Raw genomic sequence first — 7,131 nt, forward strand, 5'->3', positions numbered from 1 at the left:
GCGGGCACCTCGCCGCCCGCCGCCCGGCCGCTCCCCGCCGCCGTCCGCTGCCCGGGCGCCGTCGTCGCCGGCCACCGCCTCCTCCCTCGCCGCCGGCCACCACGGGACTCAAAGCCGGCGAGGCCCCGGCGATCCTCGGGCTCTGAGAGCCTCGCCCGATCCAGATCCGGTCGCGTGAACAGTAAACCCTAACCCCCGATTTTTTCTGTGTCCCGAAAATTTTGATCCAAGTTGCTCTGTTCGAGGTCCCGTAACTTTGCAACCGTAGCTCCGTTTTAGGCATATGATATATCAAAATGTTCGCCTCGACATGTACATCATTTCATTCCATTGCATCATTTGTGTTTGAGGTCGTCTTGTTGCCCAAAATGCTGTTAGAAGAAGGCTTCGTGAGTAGATTGCAGATCCGTTAGTTCATCTTGCACTTTTGTCATTTTTGCTATGTTTAATTCGTGCATGATATGCCTGTGCCCCTTTGGGATGAATTGTTAAGCATTTTCTCTTCTTTCCAGAAGTGCCACCCATGCATTTTTAGAATGTGTGTGTTGTCTTGTGCAAGCTTGCGAAGGGAGGTACCTGAGATTGCTGATTTCAGGGACTTAGTGATTTTCACTAGTCTGGGATATTTTAGTTCATGATGCTATATGTCCAGCTTGTTTCCTAGTGGTCCGTGCCTCTTTTGAGGATGATCAGTAAGGGAGTTTTGATATTTATATTATGCTCTATCAATCTATGTCTTTGTTTGCATATGTGGAGTGCTCTAGGTTGACTCAATCGAGCTCAACTTTTGCTTCGTTGTTAATCTGGGCAGATCGTCAACTCGTTTGCGATTTCGCCGGTGCTATTGTTAGTGATCCATGCATGCTATGCCTTTGTTCTTGCCATGTGTAGCTAGAATATTGTGCCTTCTTGCTGGCTATATGCTTTCCTTGCCATGACTTGCACCGTAGTGAGTGCATCGAGCTCGTTTACATGCCTTCACGAGTTAAACTTCTGCATGTCTCAGTTTTCACTAAGTCTGAAAACTGATTGTGTTTTAGCTATGTTCGTGTGCCCGTTAATATATTTTGTGATCCCTTTTGGCCCCAGGTCACTTTGGGTGTTTTGTTAAGCTTGTTGAGCAGCTCCATGCCATGTTCTTACTTGTCATGTTCAGGTCATCTATCATGTTGTTTTGCTGCTCCGAAGAGAGCATCGTGATCTGAAATTTCAGGCTAGTGTTAATTTCACTAAGTCTGGAATCTGTTTTGCATATTCATTTTTGCCATGCTTGTTTGAACCTCTTAATGGATGAATTTGCCTATGGCACAGTGCTAGTGTTTTGTTAACCATCTTGTGTACATCACTGCCATGTATTTTGTTTTCATGTTTGGTGGCTGTAGCATGTTCATTTCGTTGCATTTAGGAGCCTACTTGCTGTATATCGCAGATCGGTTCGTTTCGTAAAACGCTCGCCATTTCCAAACCGTAGCTCCGATTCCAATGATCTTTATATCGATTTCAAGCGATTTCATCCCCTCTATCCAGTGGAACACTTGGTTTTCCAAGTTGATGCCAGGTTCATGCATTTCCTGTCATATCTTGCATTTTGCATCCCGCATCGCATCCCGCATAGCATATCGTCATTTCATCATATTGCTTGGTCTTGCCCGTGGTTGATTGTATCCTTGTTGCTTGTTTGTCTTGTTGGGTAGAGCCGGGAGACGAGTTCGCTACCGAGGAGCCCGTTGAGTTTGCTTGTGAGGATCCAGTCAACTCTGAGAACTGTGCAGGCAAGATGATCATACCCTCGAAATCACTACTATCTTTGCTATGCTAGTTTGCTCGCTCTTTTGCTTTGCCACTGCTACGATGCCTACCTTTTGCTTGTCAGCCTCCCAATTGCCATGTTGAACCTCTAACCCACCATTGTCCTAGCAAACTGTTGATTGGCTATGTTACCGCTTTGCTCAGCCCTTCTTACAGCGTTGTTAGTTGCAGGTGAAGATTGGAGCCGTTCCTTGTTGGAACATTTATTTTACTTGTTGGGATATCATTATATTGCTATGTTGTCTTAATGCATCTATATACTTGGTAAAGGGTGGAAGGCTCGGCCTCTCGCCTAGTGTTTTGTTCCACTCTTGCCGCCCTAGTTTCCGTCATATCGGTGTTATGTTCCCGGATTGTTGCGTCCCTTACGCGGTTGGGTTATAATGGGAACCCCTTGATATTTCGTCTTGATTAAAGCTTGTCCAGCAATGCCCAACCTTGGTTTTACCATTTGCCACCTAGCCTTTTCTTTCCCTTGGGTTCTACAGACTCAAAGGTCATCTTATTTTACCCCCCCCGGGCCAGTGCTCCTCTGAGTGTTGGTCCACCTGTCAGCTACCGGTGGCCACCAGGGGCAACTCTGGGCTGGCCTACCCGTACCTAGGACAATCTGAGTGTGCCCTGAGAAAGAGATATGTGCAGCTCCTATCGGGATTTGTCGGCACATTCGGGCGGTGTTGCTGGTAACCTGTCGAAGTGTCTTGAGTTACCGAGATACCGAGTCTGATCGGAACGTCTTGGGAGGAGGTCTATTCCTTCGTTGACCGTGAGAGCTTGTCATGGGCTAAGTTGGGACTCCCCTGCAGGGATTGAACTTTCGAAAGCCGTGCCCGCGGTTATGGGCAGATGGGAATTTGTTAATGTCCGGTTGTAGATTACTTGAACTACACTTAATTAAAATGAATCAACCGTGTGTGTTACCGTGATGGCCCCTTCTCGGCGGAGTCCGGGAAGTGGACACGGTGTTGGAGTTATGCTTGCGCAGGATGTTCCTTTAGCTTCTCGCTCGTGCTTCGCCTTCTCTTCTCGCTCTCTTTTGCGTATAAGTTAGCCACCACATATGCTAGTCGCTTGCTGCAGCTCCACCTATATTTGCCTTATCCATTCCTATGAGCTTAAATAGTTTTGATTGCGAGGGTGCGAGATTGCTGAGTCCCTGTGGCTCACAGATACTATAACTCCAGATGCAGGTCCAGGTGATTTCGCTCCAGGTGACGAGTACGAGCTCAAGTGGGAGTTGGACGAGGACTCTCAGCGTTATTATGTTTCCTTTCCCGATGATCAGTAGTGGTGCCTAGTTGGGGATCGATTCAGGGCCTTGTCGCACGTTGGGTTCTTTTCTATTTTGGCGCCGTAGTCGGGCCATGAGTGTTTGTTTGATGGATGTTATTTATGTACTCTGATGTGACATGGCGAGTGTAAGCCAACTATGTTATCTCCCCCTTTTATTATGTATTACATGGGATGTTGTAATGATTGCCTGACTTGCGACACTGCTTTCAATGCGGTTATGTCTCTAAGTCGTGCCTCGACACGTGGGAGCTATAGCCGCATCGAGGGCGTTACAAGTGATATGCTCCAAAACCCTCAACTACTTTCTCATATCCACATATGACCTAAACCAAAAGTCAAACTCGGCCCTACCGATTCTTTCTACCCGGCGCCACCGAGTTCAGATGTCATAGCCACTGCCACAAACCCTAGGCAAATCGGTCTCACCTATAGGGATCTCCGTATCAGCGAGATGGGATTGTAATCTCCCTGTTTCCCTTCGTAACGTTTTGGTACCACCGAGATGAGCGATCGGTCCCATCGAGATTGCAATGTAAACTCCCTGTTTCCTTTTCATAACATTTCGGTCCCATCGAAATGAGCGAACCGGTCCCACCGAGTTTACCTGACCAACTCTCTAGTTAGCTTATTACCAAAACGGTCTCACCGAGTTTGTGTAATCGGTCTCACCGAGATTACGTTATGCCCTAACCCTAACCATATCGGTCCTACCGAGTTTCATGTCGGTCCCACCGAAAATCCTAACGGTCACTAGATTTGCTAAATCGGTCCGACCGAGTTTACCAATTCGGTCCCACCAAGTTTGGCAAGTTGTGTGTAACGGTTAGATTTTGTGTGGAGGCAATATATACCCCTCCACCACCTCTTCATTCATGGAGAGAGCCATCAGAACAAACCTACACTTCCAACTTGCTATTTCTGAGAGAGAACCACCTACTCATGTGTTGAGGCCAAGATATTACATTCCTACCATATGAATCTTGATCTCTAGCCTTCCCCAAGTTGCTTTCCACTCAAATCTTCTTTCCACCAAATCGAAATCCTGTGAGAGAGAGTTGAGTGTTGGGGAGACTATCATTTGAAGCACAAGAGCAAGGAGTTCATCATCAACACACCATTTGTTACTTCTTGGAGAGTGGTGTCTCCTAGATTGGCTAGGTGTCACTTGGGAGCCTCCGACAAGATTGTGGAGTTGAACCAAGGAGTTTGTAAGGGCAAGGAGATCGCCTACTTCATGAAGATATACCGCTAGTGAGGCAAGTCCTTCGTGGGCGACGGCCATGGTGGGATAGACAAGGTTGCTTCTTCGTGGACCCTTCCTAGGTGGAGCCCTCCGTGGACTCATGCAACAGTTACCCTTCGTGTGTTGAAGTCTCCATCAACGTGGATGTACGATAGCACCACCTATCGAAACCACGGCTCAAAAATCACCATGTCTCCAAATTGCGTTTGAATTCTCCAAACCCTTCCCTTTACATTCTTGCAAGTTGCATGATTTACTTTCTGCTGCTCATATACTCTTTGCATGCTTGCTTGAATTGTGTTAAGATTGCTTGACTTGTGCTAAGATAGTTAAAATCTGCCAAAGACTAAAATTGGGAAAAGGATAAGTTTTTATTTGGTCAAGTAGTCTAATCACCCCCCCTCTAGACATGCTTTCGATCCTACAAGTGGTATCAGAGCTTTGGTCTCCATTTGCTTTGATTTCCATAGCTTTGGGTGGTCATAGCCTTGGTTTCACAACCTAGGAGAGTATGGCGTCTAGCGAGGGAAATTATCACCGTAGAGGTCCTTTCTTTGATGGTACTAATTTTTCTAGTTGGAAACATAAGATGAAAATGCATATTCTTGGAGATAACCCCGCCATTTGGGCTATTGTGTGTATTGGCTTGCAAGGTGAATTCTTTGATGGGAGAGAACCAAACCGTGAAGCTAGTGCGGAAGAGTTGAAGATGCTGCAATACAACGCTCAAGCTTGTGATATCCTCTTCAAAGGATTGTGCCCTGAAGAATTCAACAAAATCAACCGTCTTGAGAATGCAAAGGAAATTTGGGACACTTTGATTGATGTGCATGAAGGTACCGACTCCGTCAAGGAATCCAAGTTGGATGTGCTCCAAAGTCAACTTGACAAGTTCAAAATGAAGGATGGTGAAGGTGTCGCTGAAATGTACTCTAGGCTTGCTCTTATCACAAATGAGATTGCGGGCTTAGGAAGTGAGGAGATGACTGACAAATTCATCATCAAGAACATCCTAAGAGCTTTGGACCAAAAATATGATACCGTGTGCACATTGATCCAAATGATGCCCAATTACAAAGATCTCAAGCCAACCGAAGTCATTGGAAGAATTGTTGCTCATGAGATGTCACTCAAGGATAAGGAGGAACTTCACAACAAGTCAAGTGGTGCTTACAAAGCCTCATATGAAGCCCCCACATCATCAAGTGAGAAACAAACCTTCAATGAAGAATTGAGCTTAATGGTGAAAAACTTCAACAAGTTCTACAAGAGTAGAAGCAAAGAAAGAAGCTCCAAGTCAAGGTCCTACAATGACAAAAGATCTTCTAGTCGAGAGCACAATTGCTACAATTGTGGGAGACCCGGACACTATTCCAATGAGTGTACGGCACCTCACAAAAGAAGAGAAGAATCACCCAAGAGGAGAAGTAGAATAGAAGAATCACCGCCAAGAGAGAGGAGTAGAGATGATCGTTATGAACGAAGAACATCCCGGAGAAGCAAGGATTCGGAAAGGAAGGACAAGTCATCAAGGAGCTACACAAAACGAAGACATCAAGCTCATGTTGGTGAATGGGTATCCGGCTCCGACTCCGACAATCACTCCAAGAGAAGCTATCACTCCGACTCCGAATATACTCAAGATGAAGGTGTTGCCGATCTAGCACTTGTGTCAACCAACTCCTATGACATATTTGATTCACCAAATGAAGGACTTGGAAGATGCTTCATGGCTAAAGGCCCAAAGGTAACACAGCCCGAGTATGTTGATTTCAATAGTGATGAAGATGACTTGCTAGGTGATGATGATTTACTTGTTGACAACTCTAGTGACGAATACTATGATGAAACGTCAATTAATTATGCTAATCAAGATAAAACAAATGACAATGATAAGGAGAAGATTGAGCTTCTAACTAAAGAACTAAACACTCTTAAGTTAGCTCATGAAACTATCTTAGAAGATCATCGAGAACTTTTAAGGACTCATGAGAAGTTACGCTTTGAAAAGCTCAATCTTGAGCAAGAGCATGAGTTCTTAAAGGCAATCAATGATGATCTCCGTAAGAAAAGTTCTTCTTACATTGCCAAGCGTTTACTCTTATCTACTTACATGCCTCAAGTCAAGTCCACTAACAAGAACAACAAGGATTCTTCCTCTAGTACTAACAATAATCATGCTAAATCAAATGTTGTTGCTTCTAGTAGTTCTCTTGATTCCACTAATGATTATCTTAGCCAAGTTACACTTGAGCAAGAAAATAGCTTATTGAAGGGAATTATAGAGAAAGGTGTTTACAAAAGCCTTCCCGGGAGTAAGCAATTTGAGGAAATTGTACGCAAGCAAGGAAGGCACCGGAAGAACCAAGGTGTTGGTTTTGAACGAAATTCAATGCCAATGGAGTTGAGTGGGAAGAAGATCAATACCCAAAGACGAAGTCTGTTCCTCAACAAGAGAAGTATGATCCTACTTCCTTCAAGGGGACACAAGCTCAAGATGATCTTCCACCACAAGACCACAAGCAAGAAGGCAAGGACAAGCTTCAAGAGGAGATTGATGCATTTGAAGAAGCTCCTAAGGCCTTGGTCAAGTGGGTTCCCAAGACTACGTCAAGTTCTACTTCAACAAGTATGACTACAACTCCAAGGATTCCCATCAAGATGATGTGGATCCCGAAGAAGAAGAACTAGAGAATTCTTGAGGGTGACTCCGCGAACATATTTCACTCATATCATTTTGGCAACAACAAGTGCAATCAACTTCCACATCTTGCACTAGTTCAAGG

Source organism: Triticum dicoccoides, chromosome 2B, assembly GCF_002162155.2.
Source record: "Triticum dicoccoides isolate Atlit2015 ecotype Zavitan chromosome 2B, WEW_v2.0, whole genome shotgun sequence".
Taxonomy (NCBI): Eukaryota; Viridiplantae; Streptophyta; class Magnoliopsida; order Poales; family Poaceae; genus Triticum; species Triticum dicoccoides.